Below are 24,670 nucleotides of genomic sequence, written 5' to 3'. Positions count from 1 at the left end.
ATTTATCACAACAAAATTACATGACAATTGCAGACTCGGCTTCAATGAGTCTGTACATGAGGGATTATAAAAAGCGCAATTACTCTCAGGTCATGTAGCACCGGCTAAAACGGTACTAAATTTTCAGCATTTATCAGTACTGGAATCAATGATCCCGAATGACCAGAGAAAACCATAGTATTACAGACTACTGCCAGAAAAAAATTTGAAAGTCAAGTAACATATCATATTCTAAGGATGATAACACATTATTTAAGAAGGAATGCTGGTGCCGCCCAGCAAGATTTTGGAAATAGAAGTTAAACGTTTTGTAACGATACTCATCAACAATTTAGATATGAGTTCGTGTGAAGAAACGGCCTTGTGTTCTTTACGATATTTCGCCATAAGATTCTCGATTTTAATTTCACATTATTTTGGCTTTATCGTTTTAAACGTGTTATAAACACTGGAAAGCATGATCCATCTATTGACAATTCATTTTCTCGCAGCTTGCTGAGGTATTGATAAATTGACGCCTTGGCAGAATTGCAGTAAATCATATGTCATGTCTATATTTACACAATCAGTTCAGGGAATCTTTGGTTATTTGTTTTACAATAGATTCGACATTTATACTTGATATACTGCCTTAGATGTCAGACAAAAATTTTATACGAGCATTTTATAGTTTCTTCAATGCGTTGGTGTGAAATCATGTTTTGAAATCTTACACAAAGTATAATATGTAGTCGAAATAATTATTAGATTGAATTTGTTACTCGTTGTACATTTATTATATTACATACCCATTGCCCACCCTGTGCAACTCTACTGATAAAGACCATGAGTTAAAAGGACTTATTCGTTGTTATCATTTGAAAGAATATCGCCCATTCAAATATAGTTAAGTATGAATTCTTGAATACTGAAAAGTATACATACAACATTATTCAGTCTAGTCTCTTTTTCCTTTCATTTATTAATTCTAGTAGTAATAATGTGTAATAATGTGTAAGAAATCGATAATGGCTTTATGGGATTTTCTGTCAAGATCCTTTGATATGATAATGAAAATGGTAATAAATTAATAACTAATTAATTAATTTTGCATTACGTAAACATCATTTATGTAAGCTTGATTATGATGAACACTTTCGGCTTACTTAAACCATTCCCGCGTCCGCTGCCAGGAACCAACCACTACTGGCGTTTTATGAGGAAACATGATCATGACCAAAGTAGGAGTCGTACCGACTGTCTTTGAGTTGAGAGTTAGATATTTTAATTGTCAGGCCATCGCTTTTCTTTTGTGTTAGATAATTGTTTTTGCAAAAGCGGTTTTTAAATAAATGGAAAGGGTATGACATTTGTTATTTTTTAGCTTCCCGATATTGAAAGTGACATTTTATCATATATTAGACATCTAGATCTCATGAAACAGTTTAGTATTTAAGTACAGACGCTATATGTGCATAAGGACAAAGATAAACAATTCAATACGCCATAACTGATAAAGAATCAAAGTAATATGGTAATCAGACTCCATTATATTGCTGTTGGAACTATGTTTAAGCATTTGGATAAGGTATAAAATGTTTTAATGGAATATGAATGGAAAGCTACAGGTGTTTGTATTTACTCATGAAGTTTCTGACTCTGTCAAGTTGTTTCATCAAATAATGCGGTCACTTGAAGCAAACAAAATAAAACTCAAGAATTAGCACGTGTTTTATCATTACTAGTATATGACAGCTAAAGCATTTTTCCTGGCGAATTTAACAATATATTCATGTATATTATATGCGAAACATTTCTGAATTATTTGTTTAAAGTTATTTGTTACGATTTAAATGTTGATATAATGCAAATGTATCAATAAAAGGGGTTTCAATACTGCCATTAAACACGCTACAAAACTATACCGTATAAGTTTTTACCAACAAACTAATGTAATAATTGGAAGTCAAGTTTTTTCTTCAACGTCAAAGTTAAAAAAAGCATACCTTTAGTTTTTTACTGAACGGAAATTTACTTCAGATAATATTTGTAAATGAATTTGATGTTTATTGACAAAATGTTTATGATGTAAAGAAACAAGCATTTTGTTGGCAGATTATCAATGTCTAAAAATTGAGTAAAATAATACTCACCATGATGATTGGGAAGACAAAAATAAGCATTTGGAAAGCTCAGTCAAATATTAGTTTATTGCTGTTTATAAAATAAAATTATCGGTAGCCATTCACGTATATTTTAAATTATAACAACGCATCCACGTATAGAGAATATATAGTTTTTGGTGTTACTTCTGAAGTTGCCCCGGATGTAAATCTTTTTACCTCCCCTACATACCTCTCCTGACGCTTCAAATAGCGACGAAAAACTTATTGCTCTTTGGAAAGATGATATCAACGATATAATAGCTTCTTTAATTGGAATGATTCTGCAATTCAAAACAGCATTCCAGTGTCGCCCTGTCTGATATACTATAGAGAGAATATGATGAACTCTATAGCAGTATAACTGTACCGTATCCGGAACACACTTCGATAAAACGATTATAAGTGTCATCAGTAAAATGTTCTTATTTTTTCAAGTGTTTGATGGAGTTGTTTTGTTGGAGACGAGTGATTCTTTCATGTTATCTGCCTTTTTGGCGTCGTTTATGTAAACATATGCTGTAATTTAACACTGAATAACATTGACTTTGACAGAAAGCCCTCATTTTCAGCCCTTGCATTGCTAATATTTTTCTTGTTTGAATAAACTCTTTGATATATTAGCAATCATTTGATGTAAAAGGAATGATACAGTGGTGATTTAGATTTAACAGATAGTTGGAGTGGTCTGAAAGCCAGTTGTTTAACATTTACTGTGACTTTAATATAGGTAATGATCATTTAATCATCTTGACCTAAAATTGCTTTTTCATGTTAAGACACTTTTAAGTAAAACAAATACATAAAGCAATGAAAATTGGAAAAACACATACTCGGACGAATAGCAAGATGCTTTAAGGAATGTTGGAATGGAGAAACAAGAGTTTTGCACTGAGTCTTCGGGTTATGCTTGTACAATGTTATTCTAAAATACAACTCTTTCTAATAATGAACATGTCTTACAACAAAAACCCATGATTCCTGGTTAAATAAAGACGAATACAATCAGCTATTCACTGCCCTTTGTTTTCAAATTACCTGTAAATTGCTTATTGTGTTTTAAATTGCTTATTAACAGTACAATAAAGCGGGAAAATGTTAATGGAATATTATGAACATCAAACATTCCAAAATAAGCTTTTTTCTTCCTTTTTCCGCCACTACCAAATATGTTTCGCCATTTACGGAGCGGAAACCCTGCCAGAGCTATGTAGTTTTCAGAAATCATGTTACAATATTTTCAACCCAACAGTAGAATGTACTGTATTTATTTCATGCCACATTACTGATCTGATATCAAACAAACCTACTTTTTACTAAACAGCTATGGTAAGTAAATGACAATTAACGTGTTAAAATGACCGTAACATTGTCAACAATAGATATTCACTATCAATCAACATAACAATATATAGGTTACTGTGACATTCAGTCGTGTGTCGACGAAAAGTGCTTCGTCACATTTGTGAATTAATATTAGTATTTTAAACAAAGATATAAAAAGTATGTTTGTCTTTAGGTCATATACTTTAATTGCAACCTAAGAAATTCGTGCTACATTTTACTAATTTGAAGAATTGAAATGCACAAATTATGTTTTGGAGGCTGTATTCCCTATTACTGGTCATGATGATTAGCTCCTGTCATGTTAATTTGTTTGTGTCTTTAGAAAGCTGCCATTTGTTAAGGACATATTTCTTATACCGTGTTTACGTATAATTTAAAGATTTTGTGATGGGCGTTTTCTAAGTTTACAATTTTACTTAATATATTTCAATCTTGACAGAAGCATCAGTCATTTCACTGTTGCCTCTATTTCGATTTAAATTTGACCATTTATAATACAAATGTTGCAGTTTCTATGAAGCACTATTTTCGGTGGTATTTGTCGTGACATACAGAATATCTGATTCTTACAACGTTTGCAAAATTTTCATGAAAACCTAAAGGTATGAAAATATATAGGAAAAGAAAATATAAAGGTATGAAATTATATAGGAAAAGAAAATATAAATAAAGGTATGAAAATATATACAATGTAGGAAAAGAAAATATAAAGGTATAAAACATAACGTTCGACTTGTTGTCGCTGACTCCAAAGTTTTTCTGGAAAGAAATTTACATTCCTTTATTGGCTAAGTTCTTATCGCAATAAGGCATACAACCATTAACAGTTCAATTTGTGTTACTTTTGAATAACGTAACTGTTCAATATTTATTTACAAAATCGGAATTAGAAATATTTCATCACGCACAAAATCTTTAAATTGTTCATTGATGACCAAATGAAAAATAGCAAAGATGTATTTTCTTCTTAATGCAATCGCTTTTTCTGGATAATTCAACCTGAGTTTTCTTGTTGTTACATGTTTCAATTCATTTTCAGGCAGAAAACATAACAGTTTTCATAGTTTTAACATTTTCTGCCAATATAAACAGAAAAACATGTCTTTTTTTAAATTATTACAACAGCAAAATGGTAGGACCCAAGTTCCCACAACATTAGAGATAAGTCTCTCCTCCATACATACATGTATGTTTTAGAAACTTTCAAATTGTGAAATCAAAAGATTACAAAATAACACTGTCATGTCAACTTTTGTTATTTTTTTTATCTCTGCTCTCTTTCACCGCCTATTACAGTATTCAATATTCAACACAAAATGTACTGGACGTCCGGAGACGACTTTTTACAACAGCTGCACTGCTGTTGTGAAGGAAGATGATGATACTTGTAATGGATTTAAATTGATAGACTGAAACTTCCATCTACTAATTTCATAAGCAGTATTAAAGCATCTAAATCATTCTCTTTAAGGTAGACGGTTAAAATCGCTTATGTCTGTCTAAACATAGTGCAGCTGTTTTCTGATATTTGTAGAAATGTATGTTTACTTATGACATTCTGCTAATAAAAAATACCTAAATAAACCTGAATGATTAGTATAGAGACATTTCAATCACCATTTCCGTTATATTGTATTGGATTGTTATAGTATTACTTGAACAAGCGTTAAAGTCTGTTAATGTTGGAACTACATTGTGTGCTTATATTTGCCTTTTACCGTTTACTTTTCATCAGTTCCAGTGATTATAATGACTCATTGCAATCAACGATTTATTTATTTTTTCTTAGTAATTAAAAAAGAATTTCTGAAACATTTTAATCAACTGTTTTTTTATGAAACGATAACAAATACATGTAGACATGTTCTTGTTTTCTTAAAGAAATTTAACAAATTTTCAATATTCATTGATATATAATATACAAAATAAATGTTCCTTCTCTATTTCAATCAAATGTCAACATTTTCTCAAGCGCAACATCAATAGACATATCGTGCATAATGACCTTTACCATCATTTCTCTGCTATTGTTTTTATAAAATTGCTACAGACAGATCTTTGCAGAAATTAACATTTGCAGGAATTAACATTTCAAGAAATGTCAGGAATATCATTTGTAAAAAAAGGAGGAGATAAATGTCACTATATGGTATATCTAAACTAAATAATAAATCGTGATCCCGGAATCATATAAAAAGAAATGTCAAGCATATTATTTCTTAACAAAAAAGAAGAATCGGTAATTCAAAAGTCCACCACAAATGCATGTGATCGTGTATATGGTGGAACAAAAATAAAAGCTTTTACATCCACAGTCCACAGGGTATTTAGAAAGCGTTTTATGAAAGTTTCGAAATAACAATTCTATTTCTGACTCATATTTATTATGAAATATGTTGTTTCAAAATATAAATAAAACATACATTACAAACATGTATAATGATGTATTAGTACGATTGCAATAAAACTCTTGGAAGCGGATTTAAAATGGAGAAGTGCAATCATTATTTCTTTATTCATGTTTCCTTTCTTTGCATTGGTTTTGCATACTAAATGAAATCACACCAAGAACAGTTGATTATAAAGTGTGGTCATAAGAACAATTCAACAGTTCAAATTTGATTAAAAAAGATATACAAGAAAAGCATTGATGCAAAGCATTGATGCAAAGCATCAAAGGACGTCCAGTCAAGAAATGCAGCTAGTGAAGATGAACTAGTAGACATCTGATGACCAGATATTCTTTAATATATACATATCGCGACGTTTAATTTTTGATAATCAAACACCCACATACCAATCGGAATGATGGGCTATTTTGACCGACGATAAGGCCCGAGAAGTTGCAATTGCCTTTCTCATTCCATAAAGGGCGTCGCGCTTCGGCGCGGACGCCAAAAACAAAACACACAACCGCAAATAAGAATACTCGTATTTGAAATAGTGAGCAGTTTTCTCAATGTCAGCCATGAGAAAAGGGCATTTCTTTACAATATTATTTTAAAATATTGCCTTTATTATTCTTTATGTCTAACAAGACACCAATTACATTAAAATCAAATCAGAAGGAGAATATAACAAAGAAATCACTGTTTGTTAGTCTAAAATAAACATATATGAATTGACCATAGCACGCAGGTACAATCCGTAACCATATGCAAACCTTATGAAATCATATACAATGTAACATTTAAAAAGTTTACTCACTTTTTGATGTAACTTTGTTCATAAATCATAATTTATGCCTCTGTGCCACTGATTAAAAAAGACCCCTCGTTTTCTATGTAACACCTACTAGGAATGTGAAATGAAGAAATTTCCTTATAAAAACAACTATAGAAAACAAAAACAAAATGCAAGTTTCAATTTACTAGTATCGGGCAATGCGCAAATTATAAGCAGTTATCTGGTTTCAGCCTCCTTAATATCTGCAGTTGGAAGTCCATGATCACCTTCAAGCAATTTAAGATATACAAATACTGTAAAATATCATTAATTTCATATAGAAATTTTTAAACGACCATAGTAATTTTCAGTCTGAAAGGAAACATTGAGATCAGAAAAAAATGAATTGCGGATTATTTTAAATTTTACAGAATTAACGCGCATTCCATTATAGGGAATATTGTTGCCCTCGCTTCTAAAAACACCATTATTGAGTTAACATCTTCAGGGATAGATTACTAAAATCATTATCATTCAAGAGTCACTAGTCCTCTCAGATACTGAGATGGAGAAAAATACTCTGTATCATCGTTTTTATCCGGGAAAAAAGCTTTGAAACGCCACCTCGGTCGCGTCTTTTTGTAAGTAATTGGTGAACTGTTTTGTTTATAATTTATCTACCATTTGGGCGTGTAAGTCATTTAAAAACAAGAAATTTAAAACAACAAAAATTGTCTATAACAGGGAAACATTTTCTCTGTCCTTACAAATATTATCTTTTTCAAATAAACTACTGAATAAATAATCAAACTCGGCTGACCAAAAGTAAGAGTGAGAGTCGGTTGTGTATCATTGCAGCTCTGTTACATAGCATGATACATAGGAGATGTTTTTTTACTACATTTGATTCACTTTTGTTACTAAATTGCCATTTATTAAGTATAGACTCATAATGATATTTCACATACTATTTTCAAACTCTCAATGAATGCAGATCACGGGGACATTTTCTCTTTTATCATTATTATTTTCTTATACGATGTAAACATTTGCTTTTGAGAACATACATTCAATCAGAGATGTTATATTTCTGATCCTTAAAGATCGTTTAGCATGACATTATTGTCAGTAGTAATTTTAGGGTCTTCTATTATGGCTTATTTCTAGTTGAGTACTGTATAATCACCCTTAGGATATGTTCTTTTTTTAATTTATCTTTTGATAGCTTGTCTGTGATATGCAGACTTCATACTCTGATCCCCAATCATAATTTCATTATATTTAGTTTCACCCATTGTTTTCTCGTTTATGGCACACGCATTATTTCACTTGGGGGACCACACGACGCTTTTCATGGAATGACACTAACTTGTCATATTGCCGCCGTACGAACACATCTGCTGATTTTTATAAATTCCTTTTTTACCATTTCAATTATGTTAAGCCGGTGCTACGGGGCAGGGACGGTAGCACTGTCCATCAAACCGAGTCTGCAACATTTTCAATTTTGTCGTTTTGGAGTTAAGTAATTCGATTTTTCTCTATATTGATCACAGCTTGTCAGTACATCGTTATAGTAATTTATAATCACTTTTTACATTTTATATCAAATTTTGGAGTTCAAAATTGCAATGAAATTTGAAAATATTTTTTGAGATAACTTTAAACCTCGTTGCTAATGTACGTTAGTAAAATTTGCAAATAGTTTCAATTAAATCTTATCGTCCGTATGTCCAGTTTATACCCTACCACTAAAATTGTAAGATAATAACATGATAATGAATTGTTTTAAATCAAGCAGTTTGTTAAAACATCGCATTTACAAATAGCGCACTGTATAGAAAAATTATAGTTTTGAACTATAACTTCCGTTAAACATATAAATGTTAATTAATAACAGTTAAATGTATTAGAAAAAATATCAAAAAGTATAATAAAGGTGCTAGGGGGCCTGGGTGGTATCATGCATTTATATAGTTAACCAGTACCGTACAGGAACAGGCTCAATCTTTCTTTTCTGTATTACATAGTTTAAAATGGACTGGGAAATGCGTTAGTTTTGCGCTTATACTTGGTGAACATCAATGAAATTCAGTAATAAATGCGCATAAACACATTTTTTAGAAAACAATCATCAGAAATGATACTTGTTGTACACAGTTATAATAAATGCAGTTAAAATACATGCGTATTACAAATCAAATTTAGGATGACCGGAAATGGAAGCTTCAAAGTATTCTATATTTATTCCTTACCGGGGAGCTACCAACAATGAGAATTATTAAAATGTAAAAAAATGTGTTTTCCCTTAGAGTTCAGAAGATTTTCGGTTGTTCTCCATATATCTTACAGACGGAGAGCCTATTGTCAATATAATGAGTTTAAAATCTGATTGATCTGTATATTTATCAGTTATAGCCCTTGAATATATTTGATTTGGGCACAAATGTAAACATAGCGTTTGCACTATAATCATTAAATCATATCCGCTCTTATAGACTTAAGAAGTCATGACCCTCAGAATGAAACACAAGACAATAAACTGGATCGTTTTCATGTAATTTATTTCTAAACATCAACGGTAGTTAAATATAGGTAACATAATAAAGCGACATCCTCTTCCGTTTTAAATTGTTTGTATTTTAAGTGTAAACAATATTATTTTTGGGTTTTAACTTGAACAATTGTGGCGCCTTCCTTGCTTAAGCTCGAGAAAGTGTCATGTTGAAACGCCGTACATTTATTTTTTCTGGTCGTTTAGAGAAAACTTATTTTACGGAAGGTTGGTGTTCAAACTTCTGTGGCAGCTCCTGACAAACTTGGTCTTCTCTCAAATAAACAGTTGAAAGTCGCCATATGAACTTAAAGGGTATAAAGCTATTTTCTTTTTAAAAAAAGTATTTCTCTAAATTGTAGAAACATTAGAATTACATTTAGAATTATATTGTTTCCATAATCTTATGATCAATCCTCGAACAAGTTCTAACATAGAATGTCTCTGTTGTTTAACACAAATGAATATTGTACGTAAACAGAATAAAATGTTCCAGAACAAAATATTATGCTGATGTTTTAAGTAGGGGGTTTAGCCTTTTAGCAAGGATCCCGTGCATGCACAATTCGCTTTAAAGGCAATCTACTACATGTACCATTTTACTTGCATGCAAGCATTTTCGAAGTATTCTTGTTTAAAATTCAAACAGAGTTTTAGCTTTATACACTTTGATAGTTGTGTTAAACCCTATCCAAAATAAAGAAAAATATATAATGTCACCAAAGAACGCGGTAAAACTGAAAATGTTGCAGGCCCTGTTTGAGCACGACAGTGGCATAGGCATAAGCATACACATGCGTTATCTCAACATCATTTTTCTTCAATGGGTACATTTAACTTATAAATTAAATATAAAAATATAGTTAGTATTCATGTCTTGTTTATTTTTCTTTCTTTTTTCTTCTTTTTTGTTCATGCTGACGTGTGAACACCTTGTGTGGCGGACGAATATGTGTACACGAATAAATTCAGATAACTAACAGTGTGAGAATATTCATCAATAAACACTTCAACGTTGTTAGCAACATGTCCAGGTGTCCATCAAGGATGCATTTTCTCCCATAAATTATTCAATGTAATTGACATAAAACCTTATTATGGACATGTTATTTCATATAGTAATTACGCATATTATATTGCTGTCACGATTGTAATTTATAACCTCGTATTTATGAATGAGCTTGCAAAACAGCAATATAATGTAAATAAATCATGACAACGTCGTTCTTGTACTCTATATCTTATATAAGTTTTCAGCTTTTTGAATGTTGGTATGCACTTTTTGTTTCATTATAATGTCATATTTATCCAAACATTTATGACACCTGTTTACTATACATGAAGGTATAATAGTCGATGCTACAAAGATTTTCTAATATTACGATTTTCTGAGTGAATACCATCACCATAAGACATTTTTGTGTATTTCAGGGCAAATGCTTAAAAAAATAAGAAAAATTCACCTGCATGATCGTAAAAGGCGACTAAATGGGTTCGAGTTATTGAAGTCTATGCATATCTTAGCTCCCGGAGGAGAGGCGCTTTTGACCCCTGGTGTTGCTTTAAGTTTGTTACACCTAGTTAAATTCATCTTTCCTGTTTCGTCGCCATATGAACTAAATTGTGTTGGTGCGCCGTAAACCAAACAAAACAAAAACATATAACATATAAAATGGCGATTGTGTGTTTTACAAAAACTTAGCACAGAAAATTATATAAATTCCTTTGTACCGCCACTTAAAATTCCCAGTGTGAAGGCAAAGCTTTTTTTCTCATGGTACCGATTTCTTTTTCAGTGTTGTTTTCTAAATTGCTCATTAAGACACATTTTCCTAATGTAAATAAATATGCATACGCCATAATTTAAAGATCTAGTATGAATAGGTGTTAATTGTCAACACTTTTATTACAGGGTGGATGAACAAGATTGCCTAATAATATGAAATCTCAAAACGAAATATTTATCAATAAAAGCGGTACGCACTATGCAAATTAAACGTAACAAAGTCATGTGTCAACATAAACCTATTAAATCGACTGCTGGTGAAAATTGCTCTGTAAAGTAATAGCATGGCCTACATATAATTTAGTGGACAATGACCGTTGATGACTTCGTGTTACATGTCCTTGCCAACAGTTATATGATGTACCGGCGTCGTCCGTCAGACTATTGCGCATTATAATAACAAAGAAAATGAAGATTTAAAGATAAAGTCAAAGTGTGTTGAACTATGTCTTGCATATTCTTTGCACAAAACATACAGGTTACAAGCAGGGATTCAAAAATAGATCTGTGCAAAAAGCAAGCAGCACCGCAGCACAAGTTCCTGGGTACTAAAATGAGTGAGCATGGTTTGCTTTGATTTCTACACCTTAAACAAAGCTTGATATCTAAAATAGACTTGTTCATCTTTCAATCCGATCAAACCATCCATCAGTCAAGAGCAAACTTCAAAATAAACACTGGTTTCTGGGTACAATCATGGGCAGCTAGCAGATTGAGGATCTATAAAATCTTCGTGTTAACAATATCTTGTACCATCAAGAACATATTTTTATTCATTTTTTTCTAATTTCTAAAGATTTTATAGACAGGATGCTGTTTGATTTCCCTTTACAAAATGTTTATATATCAACTTATAAAGACATATCTTTATTCATGCTGAATAGTAAAATACATAAAACTTTGTCACTCTTACTTATTCATATCAAGATATGATAATGAAATTCAGTCAGTGTTATATAATTGCAGCACATCATTGTCATTGTCCATAATGTGAAAAAGACCACGATTTGCATATTCTTCCATTCCACAACAAAGCGAAAAGACACGACACTTGATTATTACGAAAACGATGTCAGAATTTACCTTCTTCCGAAGAAGAATATACGTAATATTTTTCGTATGATTTTGCAGACAAAAAAAGTACAGATATGTGTATTAATGCAATGCAGATCATCAAAGATGATACACAGCGGTTGTTCGCGAAGAGCGAACGAAGGTGTGCGTCAAGTTGGTGTGACTATCACCTCGGGGATGACATAAAGTGGTTGCCAATTGACACCTATATCATCTTGATTATCACCCCTGATATATGTTTATTATTTACTATCTGATGACACGATAGCTATTATCATACCTAGTTATCTAAATTTACCAAAGCAATTGATCAATGAAATTATTTTATATTGTGTGTACGAAGTAGGCGACGGTCGGTCAACAACTTTGCAACAACCCGATACTATCGGCGATAGTAAAATAAACAAAATAAAAACTAATAGCTATTCAATTAAATTGAAGAAAACTATCTATTGTGAATGAATGAGAATGAATGAATGAATGAATGAATGAATGAATGAATGAATGAATGAATGAATGAATGAATGAATGAATGAATGAATGAATGAATGAATGAATGAATGAATGAATGAAAAGAAAAGATCATAGAGGATATTTAAGTTTTTTCTACAAATACAGAATTTATTTTCATAAAGTGGTATAAAAAACAAATGTTTAACAAGTGGCAGGAGCCAAGAGTAAAATATAATAATTTTCATATCCCAAGATGAAAATAAATCCTGTAGTCATAGGAAAAAACTTGAAATTTCTGTTAATTATAGACTTCTTCTTCTCTTTTTTGGCCTTGTACTTCTTCTTTAATTTTGTGTATTTGCTGAATAAAGAAAGCAGTCCGGCAAGACACCAGTGAAAATGCGGAAAATATCTTTCACTGAAGTTAAAAAATGTTTTTTACAGTGAAAATACGGGTAATGAAAATATGCATTTCATTCATCAATATTTCTTTTTTAAGTATATAATAATACCATTGTTTATCATTTTAGCAAATACCAAAATATTGTCTTTTTCTTATTATTTCATTGACAAATTTTGATATTAATTTTCTTTTCTTTTAGGGAATGTTGCATTTTTGTCTTACACCAAGATTGATACAACATTTTTCCATCTAAATAATTAATCAACCCTACCCGTCTCCCCATACATAATAATATTCAAGCAAAAAAAAAAGATAAACATAATAGACATCTCAGCCTAACTAAAGCAAATATGGAAGTAGATCCCCGATGACATTTAGAAATGAGAACTGGACAGTTCTTGTGATAGTTTTGTCTAAGAGGATTGTCAATTCTTCAGCAAACAACACGTCTGCAGCAAATAAATAAGGCCGAGTGGCACCGAATCTCATAACGTGAAAGCAGATACAATTTCGACGGGTAATGTTGCATTGTGGGATAAGAATCGACGATTAGCACGATTACGAGCTGTCTCGATTCTGACAAAACGCGTCTGTAATATGGGAGACAAAAAAAACGTCTAGGTGATTCCGACCGCACGTGATGGATTTGGGCTTTATGTTAGTTTCTTTTATTGATTCTGATGCTAAAGAGTATAATTTCACAAAATTTCCCGTTGTACTTTGGGACCATACGCCGCTTTCATGGAATAGCACTTACGTGTCACATTGAAGGTTCCATGGTAACCGCCGACTGAACATACGATAAATGTCGGATACTGTTTAAGCCGGTGCTAAGGGGCGTGGACGGCAACTTGCACTTACCAGTATCGTCCATGAACAGGCTCAATCAAACTGAGCCTGCAACATTTTCAAATTTGCCGTTTTGGGCTTTCTTAAGAGGGTCTATCTATCTATCTCTATCTTTGAATCTTGGATCTATTTTATGATTCAATATACAAACGGGGACATTTTTATGACGATTTTTTGTCGGGTTTAAAGTTTCCATCGAACACATAAACACGTTGTATAACAAATTAAGTAACCGCGGTTTTGTGATACCGTTTGAAAGTGACCATATATTGGCGATTATGGTCACTTTAACAACTACGAATATAGTCCATTGCTGACCACAACTGTTGTGTGAATCGGTAAATGACCAACACCTAGGAAAAGGGGAAGAAAGAGAGGGAGGTTGTGATATCAATTATACAATCTCATCGTAAATTACATCTAGTTGATTTATTGTTTTTATGTCTTTAATCATTTTTGTCGTTTAACTTTTAATTTAGAACTTATATATTACATGTGTATAACTAACACACTGTAGCTCAGTCATTTAAGCTCCGGTCAGTAATTTAAACACTTCAGCAGCAATTTGTAATTCAACAATTAAGTGATGTCTTTTGGAGTGAAAATTTCATATCATAAGTGGGAGACAATATAATGTTATAACGCAATAACGTAAATTATTGATATTTTTTTAATTTTGTAATTTTTTTGAGATCAGCGTGGTTCAAATATCTTATTGGTCAGACAAAGAAAGTCGTTTCACTTTATTATAGATTTATATCACAGAAATGCATCTGAATGACTTTATCGACAATCTTTATTGATCAAAAATTGAACAGTAAAAGGACCATCCTAGCCCTTATTTGCTGTCTATTAAAATCAAATAAATGTCAGCCATAATCTTTCTATTCAAACTTAATTACCGGGTTTACTATTTGATCAGTGTCTTCTATAACAAGGGGTGTCCGTCATTTCTCTTTTGAAATAAAAATGACGCTGTTAATATAAAATATTATCCCATCGAAAGTGTTTTATGCTCTTTGTTAGTTCCTGCTCTTTGTCGGTTCAGTGTATATCTTTCAGAATTCTCTTTGACAAAATAGACAGTAGTATTTTCCAGAATATTAAGATATAATATTATTGCATTTTTATAAGAAATCGAAAGATGAAGCTGAAAGAACTGAATGAATATTCCAGATAATATTTGGGTCAAACAGCGCAAAGCAATGAAATAATTGACTGCAATCACCGTCAACATATTATAGAGAAAAAATATCCACTTTATTCATTCTTACAACCCTCCTGGTAAATATGTTAAATGGTCTATCTACCAATGTGGTCAGCATATAAGTAATTTTCTCTGTTAGGCCTACAAAAAAATGACCAAAATAAGGAGGAAAGAGACACTTCAATCTTGCAAAATAAAAACTTTTAAAAAAATCCGAACTGTCTTATAATTGGTATGATTTTTAATTGCATTTATACAGTTTCTTAGTTTAACACATTTAAGCAATATCAATAAAATCTTGAAGTGACACCAATGATGATATTGTTAGGTATAAAGATATAACGTTTCATCTATGTGATGGCTATGTGCTTTGACCAGTGCACAGATTTTGGGAAATACAATAAGTGGTGCTGGTAGTGGTGGTAGAAGTTCATACTCCGGATCACAGTAGTAATCCACATTGAATTTACAAGAGCGCGGTTCAGCCATGGCATCATTCCTGGGCAGGCTGTCAAGCAGTTTATCAGTACTAGCTGCCTTCACTTTGGCAAAGACTGTACAGTGCGAATGACGTAGAGAACATTTAGTTTAGTTGATACAAATTTATTTTAATTCGATTGTGTTGGAAGCTAAAAACATTCTCGAATCCGTTGCTGGAAACACAAGTAAAGTTTCTTGTTCAATGAAACAAAGGCTTGCCCCTGACAGGGTTTTAACCCACTTCATGGTCAATCACAACGAAAGTGACTTGCACGGTCCAGAAATCGAACCCGAGTTGCCAAATTCACAGTCCAACGCTCTACCGGACGTCTTGCAAACACAATTTGTAAGAGAAAATGCGCTGATTTTACTTCATGAACTTCCGTTTTTCACTCGCTGATTCGGGTGTTTTCCGTACAGTTTTACACAACAAACAAGAAATCATTGCACTCAAAATATTTACATTAACCATGTCTGTTCTGAAGAGGTTATAAAGCCAACTCATTATTAGACTGCGTCACGGTTTGCATAAAAAAGCATTCCAGTGTCACCAGTCTGATAAGCTGTAAAGTCGACATAAGTTGTTCTGTAAGACCGTTCCATATCCGGACCGGGCTTTGATAAAGCCGACTCAAGTACCCATCAATAAAACATTTCTATGTTTCAAGAGGGTGATGGACTTGTTTAGTTGAGCCTGTGTGAGGATTTTCCCTTGTAATCTGCCTTTTGAATGTAGTTGGCGGCGAGTATGTAAACATATGTCTCTATCTAGTATTGAATAACATTGACTTTGACGGAAAACCCTTGTTCCGAGCTCTTAAATTGCAAATATTCTCTTATTTAAATAAACATCGTGATAAATTGGCAATTTAACTTGATTTTGAAACAGCGGTAAATTGAGCAGCCATGATTTGTATTTGCACAATCAGTTGAAGTGATCTTACTGCCATCTGCTCAAGTTAAAATACTGACATTTATACTTGGTATGCCGGGTAAGCCATCATAAAGAAGTTATATAATATCAAATAATCTTTTATGATATTAAGACAGGGCTATTCAAAATGTGTCCTATTTTACTTAATAGCTTGTATTTATGAAATGACATCAATGTGAAATATAAAATCTAATCATTGTGAATCATTAAAGAGATTCAACTTAGGTTTTTATGACATGGCGAGACTAAAACTTTTTGTTTGAGATATGTCTACCATTTAATGTTGGTCTGAACCAATAACTTGTGTGCAAATTTTCAGATCATTCTATCACCTGGTGTTTTTTTCTTCAGAATAACACTTTTTTATCTTTTTTTTGTACAAAATGACCCAAAATTGAAAAGCGTTGCAACGCTTACAATTAATAATAATAATAAAAGTTATATTTTAGGCTTTTTATCCTCAGTTGAGCTATTTTAAAGAGTTTGGCTCAAGAGTAAACAGTGTACATGCCAAAACATTTTCTTTTTAAATTGTGTTCTGCTGAAATACAAATTGAAAAATGACTAATATTTTTAAACAGATCAATCAGTAAAGGTCTCCAATCTTTATTTCCATAACAAATACGCGATGGGAGAGGTGATAAAAACTTGTTTTATGCTATAAAATTAAATTTAATAAAATGCATAAAAGAATATCCCCTAACGTAACTTTTTCCCATATTACAGAAAAAGAGCTTGCCTGTGTTGAAGACAAAATGCATAGATTTGAACATGAAAACATTAAAGATATCTCTTGGGTATCATATGTTTTATTGGAAAGCCTGAAGCAAATTCAATGTATGAAAATCAGGCGGTTCAAAACGGATCACCTCGATTTTTATCAACATAGCTAGTGGAGTTATAGTGGTCATATTTCTTGCTTTGATGATGCGTAAAGAATGTTTAATGAAGGCTTGATAAAGTTATATAGGGAGCAATACCTTTTTTATTGTATGGTTTTATTTGACAATATCTTAATCCATTAGTCTGTGATATAAATTACAAAACACGGTTCTAAAAATAACTTCTTTTTGTTTTAATTTGCTTCATTTCTGTCTTAGAGTTCAGCAGGGGTGCTTTGGGAATTATTTGTCGTTGTAGAAATAATCGAAGCATTGACACCTAATGACAGAACTAGGAATATGTCAAACAGAAACTCATTTTAAAGCCATTTAGTTTGTGGTAATTTGTGAAAGATCGAGTCCATTACTTGTCCCATTAAATCAATAATTGTTTTATTAGTTCTTTCATCTAAGTTGAGGGTAATGTTAATAAATTCTGTTTCAGAATTGACAATTTTGTCATTAGTAATTAACTTGTGTTGAATACCATTAAAATGATATGAGGGCTCTCTGAAAGGAGGAAAATGCTGGAAAAACATCAAACTTCAAGTCGCAGAAAAATAAATATCAAGTTAGATCTGAACACGAGTAATAATCTACATTGTATATGGAATAAATGACTCATATGTGATGTTAAAGGGATTTTTTTTCCATACGAACTAATATGAAAACCAAATATAGCACTTGTAGATCTACTTTCTATGTAGATTTAGATATATCCCTGAAACGGTGAGAATCCTCATTCTTCCTTTGCGTTTGAGCTAAAAGTCAGCTTTTTCAAGTTTATCAAACTTTCATACAATTGTTTTACCACAATGTGCATAATCTACAGATATATCTATATTGGTTTACTGAACTGACACTTTTTATATATCTTTGCCGGATCTCGTTTATTTCAGATAAAATCTTGAATGTAATTTCAGTTGCGTCCCTTGCTTAATAACGCGCCATTGCCAAACGAAGATCTCACGTGCTTCGTCAGCATTTCCGGTTGGATGTTGGAAAGAATCATTTAAACATTTTATGGAACATGCAAGTCCTGCAAGGGTTGTGAGAAGTGCAACTGTTGGCTCTATTTTGACCCATTTTAATTGTTTTAAACGCGTGAGTTTTTCTACGTTGATGGGATGGCAACAATGTAAATATTTTATGTGAATGATGATTTAAATAAGTTGCGTTCATTGATCGCCACCGTCCTTTTTTAACCCATTTTTAGCTTCATTTTCCAATAGGCACTTTGCTATATTGCTGATTATCCCTGTTATTGAAACGTGTCTGGGTTTAAGGTCCATTGTCCAGAAATCTTGAGACAGGTTTTTGTCTACCGTTTGAGTTAAAATTAAGGTCACCAAATAAAGCTGTATTTTAGAGTCTCTACAAACTTAATTAATTTTGCCTGATTTTTACTATAATTGGCTATAACTTTGTTATTTATGAATGGATTATTTTTATACTTGGACACAATAAGCCTGTGAACAAGACCTTCAAGTGATTTTTCTCACTTAATTGGGAAGAGGCCTTAGCCGCTTTATTTGGGAAAAATTATCGCTAAAATTGCTGATTTGGGAAGTAAAAAGGTGGTTAAGTTCAGATTTTTGGGAAAACTGCATGATTTTAAAGAAAATTTCAATTGGGAAGAGGCCTATTTTCAGAGTCTGTTATATAAGTATGAAAATCACTGCCTTTAAATAGACCAAGTTGGTTATGACCTACACTCATCAATGACCTTGATCTTAAAGGGGGGCAGCTATAATTGGCTTTGTAACTTTGTAATTAATGAATGTATTGTCTTTATACATGAGCACAACAGTCCTTGGGACAACTTTATTTATACTTGGACAAAAAAAAACAACAACAGGGATTTTTTCCAGGATTTTGGGAACACGACCCATACCCATGGAATTGGGAATTTCAGCGGTGTTTTGTTAAAAATTGGAAAAAATACATGACTGAAATTTAGCAGTGATTAAATGGATGCAAACAATTACTGTCTATGATGGCATCTTCAAAGATTTAAGCACTATTGTAGTGAAGAAGCCCTTATTTTAGAATTTTTATTCAATATTTTTATTTTGTAATTTTCAATTGGGAATTTTTTCCTGTGGATTGGGAAAATAATATAGTATTTTCAATTGAGAATATGACCCAATAACGGCTATAAAATAAGCCAAAAAAAATCCTTGAACAAAACACTTGTAACAGACTGACATGTTGAATTATTATGATATGAACTTGACATTTATTTGACCTTTACTGTCAAGGCACAATTATTAAAATTATTAAGTTGTCATAACTGTGTTACTTATTTATGGATTTGATTTATTCTTAGACAAAAGAACACATATGACAAAACATAACATGATGATAAATGCAAATGTTACCTTAAACAACCTTTAATTGACCTTGACTGTCAAGGTCAAATATTAAATTTTAATTTGATTGGTTACAAAAAAAATTATTTTTTGTAGGATTATTCTAAGAAATATGAAAAAGTCAAGTGTGGCCCCTGCTAGGCAGTGGCTCTTGCTCTATGTACCAATCACTAATTTGTAACCCTGACCATCATGCCACATGCTAAATATAGCTTGAATTTTCCTTTTTGATTTCCAAATTTCTCATAAAAAGCCTGTCAAGTTCTGATAGTAAATACTCGAGCACAAGTTTGACATATTGTAATTACCAACGATATTGGTGTCAAAAACAGCAACAACAAAACAACAACAAACCTTCCACATTAATCTAGCAATGCAGGAACTAACTGCCCCAGGAAGGGGGCTGTGGTAACATCTGAATGGTGCATTATTATTAATTCTAACACGACCCTCATTTTCCCCCATTGAACATAGAAGAACCGAAAGTGTGTGTTATTATGCTATAAATCAGTTTGACGTTCTATTTTTAGACATGTGACGTAATCACTATACATGTGACATAACCACTAAAAATGCTACGAGCTGAAAATAAGTACAGAAACAAATAGGGCGCAATTTAGCTGTGTATCAAGTACGGCAGCATTTATTTGTTGATGTTGTGTTAAAATCAAAATAATATATCCAAATCGGTGATTTTATCACTTGATAACATCACTGTTTGTCGTTCGGATGTGCATCATTATATCACTCAGGCTATGCCCTTGTGATATAATTCCTCGAGTTATAATTCCTCGCGTCCGAACTCCAAACAGTGATGTTATTGAGCTATAAAATCACAGTTTGGGATATATTATTTCTTGAAAAACTTTAATAAATCATTGCTATATTTGTTAAATAATTATATTTATCATTATTTTTTATAAGTATTAACAAATATTACCCTGACAGACAAAATCTGCAACAATTCCTTCAGAATTTTTTTTTCAAAAGTTTATTATCTCCCTTTGTCTATCATAGAAAATGTATATAAGAAGTGAACTCATTGCATAGATATACACAGTCACACCTGCCTTTAAAGCTTGAAGTTTTAAATCATACTGTCAATGATGATAATTTTCTGTCACTGGCACTTATCCACACCAGCATGGCAAGTTTGCGACAAAGAAATATTAACGTTTATTTGTACATGCGTGTGAGTTCAAATGGGTTTGTTTTGATCATTTTGAAAATAATTTACACTTGAAGAAAATGTTTTTTTCAGTTCCACAAATATTAAATTAACACACTAATTATCTTAAATAATTGTCCATCTTTCATTAAAGACAAAATCATTCATAATTTTTAGGGAAATTCCAAAATTATTACTGACTGAATAGCAAACAGTGCAGACCATGATCAGACCACAAGGATTTGTCAGCTGAGTTTGGTCTGCACTAGTAGCATCAATCAGATGTAACCACAGGCTAAGGGTTAATGCCAGATGAGTCTACCGTCAGTTTGACCTGTACCCTGTTCTTGTTACTGTTTATTTGAATTTTAATTAAGCATTTTGATATTGAAATCATAGAAGTTTTTATTTATCTAGGATGGTAAAGTTGAAAGTTGGTTAGATGGGCTGACTGCGGAGATAAAAAATATTTTAAATCCAGCATGAAAACCAAACCAAACTTAAAACATACAATTATTATTTTCCTAATTGTCCAAAATTAGGACCTAATACATCTTTAGAATAAGAAGCAGTGCCATATCAGTGGGAGGTTAAACAAATTTGCATGCTGATGCTCAGTAAACTTTTAAAGTCCACATATAAATGAATGATTTTGGAAGTGTCAGTGCCTTCTACTTATGTTATGATAACTGTATTGGTTATGCTATTAACTGCATTACTTATTCAGTGTAATTTCTTAAGATAATTTTATATATCTGTATAATTATATTAATTTATACCTTTATTTCTACTTATTTTTTTGTTCAGTTTCCTGATACTTCTTGTGAATGAAAGAGCAAAACATTTGTTGGAGTATTCAAAGAGCCTTAGTTACCTTGAAATAGATTTATACAGTTGTATACATTTCTTTTGATGCTTATGTATTCATATGTTAAACCAGCTTGCATCATTATTTATGTACAACACACATTTGGAATGTGCATTTAATGAAGGACCCCCACTCAGGAGGCCATCTTGTGGATCGTTTGATGTGATAAAAGGGAGATAATTAGATACATGTAGAGATAAGAGGAGATAATCAACACTTACATGTAGATTGAATAATAGATATGTCTTACCGTGTGATAATGATAATCATATGAAAGAAACATTCACATGTTGAAAAAGTGTATTTACTGAAATATTCTGTACTGAGTCATGTGCTGTAATACTTCTAGGTGTTAAACATTTACATATTTTTACCATTTTATCCATTTTTCCCTGATAATACCTGCTGTGAAATCACTATAACGATTAATAGGGATTATTTTCAGTCAGTTGCTATAAAAATTCCTTGAAAGTGTATAAATTGACTGTAGAACTTTTCTTGATGTTTTCATCCAAATCTTCTTCATCACAAGTTCTACCCCCAACCCAAATTGCATGGTTTTGAGGGGTGTAGATGGAGGGGGGGGGGAATGAGAAGAGTAATGCCCTCCATTTGTTTTGACCTGTCACCGCTGTGTTACTTAATTGCCACCAAAATAGTAGGGGATGTGTCCAATTTGAATGAGACTAAAAAAAGGATTTGAGAACCACACCAAATACAAGGCGCTTGAATGATAAAATGCTAAAATCTTGCCTTTTTACCCAACAGAATGAACTTTAAAAGATCTAATTCTTTTCACATAGATTTGTGTATGATAATGAATGAAAAATGTAATAATCTGCGAAAACAAACAATATTAATTTTGTGTATTTTGTGATCATGACTAGAGGTACTGCTCCAATCCTGTAATGAGTTAAATCAGAGACATAGATAACATGTTATCTATGTCTCTGGTTGAATCCATCCAACTTGCATTTAGCTAAAATTCTTCTATCATACTATCTCTGTATGGAAGATGTCCAGTTGCCTTCCACAACCTTGGTGATTGTACTCATGCCTAAAATATTGCACAAAGAGGCACTATTGTGAGATTTTTATCCTTCCAGCAAAGCTGGACAATCACCACATGAACTGTACAGTGATGGTGCAACTTGAAACTTGACCTTAAAAAGGGAGTAGAATTTACCTTTTTCCTGTGTGATCATCTGACCAGATAAGCAGTACAGTAGTCTAAATCTAAATGTTAAAATTGGAAGCATGTTTGTATGGAATATACTATCAAATTTATTGCGTTTGGTTTATTATGCGTTATTGAGTGCCAATAACATTTTAATTTGCCAAAAAGTCTGATGGTAATGCACATCTTTATTGTCATATTTTTATTTCAACAATATATTTTTATTATTTTTATACAAACATATGTTTTAATTAGTGAATTAGAGGATTTTCAGTTTTACCAAGGGGGACTACTCAAGGTTGATTCAATTGTAAAATTTACAGTTGCTGGCACATGTCAGAGAGTTATCTATATTGACTTGCTCATATTGGAACAATTTTCATATAATAATTGATTTTAGATGTGAACCTTTCTTCGGGATTTAATATTCTAATGGGTCACTTTCAAAAGATATAATATATATCTAAAGAATATTTTTATTATTGTAGATTGATTGCCATGAATTTGCTTCCAAAAGATTACTGAAGAAAACAATGTTATGGAAGAGAACCATGGTAAATATATACCCAAAAACCTATACAGTTTCTGTAAAAACTCTTATATAAGCACTGGTGTAACTTACATAAACAAGATACCATTAATATAGGCTTTGATGAGACATATTTTTTTCACTATACAAACAGAGTCAGTGTGTATTTTGCATTTAGCCTGGCAAAAAAATGCAGCCAACGTAACTTTTCTCATGCATTTGTGTTTACTCAACACACCCTCCCATGCTGCGTTCAAATCCCATCAATTTATTGCCCTAGATATGATCTATTCCTTATAATCTGAGATCACAAAAGGTGATAAGGGACCTGTCGAGGCCCCTGTGGAGATCTAAGCAGCCCCTGGTGTGAAACTAAGTGCCGGCTCTACAGGGATAATTTCTAGCCCTATATTGATATTCCTTCCCAGTCAAAACACTGCTGATTTAAAATCATTTTGATGGTGATGAATTTATTTCTTGTAAAGATGTGCAGTTTATCTGAGGGGAAAATGCCCGGATTAAAGGATATTATGCACTGTAATTTTAGATCTTGCTGCTGATCTGAACAAGAGGGGAAATGGTCATGCTAACTTTCCAAGGAATTTCACAAGACTGGGTTACATTTGTAACAACAAAAGATGGGAAAGTGTTCAGTTCTGGTTGACAGGAGGAAGTTCAGGATAAGAACCAGTGTGAAACTTGCATTATGGGTAAGATTTGAAATGGTGCATAATATTGCTTCTTTGATGTTTTACTGACCTCTGTATTGGTCTAAATGCCTTCTTGCTTTTAACCCATGACCTTTAGGAAGGGAAAGTGATTAACCTTTGCCAGCAATGTAGGGCCAGGCCAGTCACCAAAGAGGCCAGGCCAGGCCAGTCACCAACCAACCAGACAAGGCCATTGGTGCATTCTGAGCAGGCTCTATACTGTTGGTAGCTCAGTATATTTTGAGATTAAAATTGTTTAATTTTGAAATGCGCTGTTTGAAATTTTATTGCGGGGCAAATCAATTATGCAAAATCAGCAGTTTAAATATTAAAACATAAAATCATCAATGTTTACACAAGTGGTAATATTTTCCGCTTAACAGTTATTAAATATTGATTGCATTATCTCTTGTTATCCAAATGAATGGTTATCAATTGTAGGGCAATATTTATCTTTAAAATCTCAGTTAAAAGTTTAGATTCAGGTTTATTTGTTTATTCGGATGTTTTCCTAACAAAGTTATAGGTAAATATTGGTAGTCTATTAAGCTAAATATTTGCCGAGAGGTTTT

General features: G+C 32.2%; 1 long non-coding RNA gene across 1 annotated transcript; it reads left to right on the top strand.

Moving 5' to 3' along the window:
• Nucleotides 1-18,239: 18,239 nt before the first annotated feature.
• On the top strand, nucleotides 18,240-24,235 carry LOC132730297 (uncharacterized). The gene is made up of 3 exons (XR_009625740.1): nucleotides 18,240-18,378; nucleotides 23,348-23,413; nucleotides 23,936-24,235. It is a non-coding gene; the product is annotated as an uncharacterized LOC132730297 (long non-coding RNA).
• The last annotated feature ends 435 nt before the right edge of the window (nucleotides 24,236-24,670 follow it).

Source organism: Ruditapes philippinarum, unplaced genomic scaffold (genome assembly GCF_026571515.1).
Source record: "Ruditapes philippinarum isolate M1 unplaced genomic scaffold, ASM2657151v2 ctg758_1_1_1_1, whole genome shotgun sequence".
Taxonomy (NCBI): Eukaryota; Metazoa; Mollusca; class Bivalvia; order Venerida; family Veneridae; genus Ruditapes; species Ruditapes philippinarum.
Note: the sequence above shows the minus strand (reverse complement) of the source record. Positions and strands in the feature narration are given on the sequence as shown.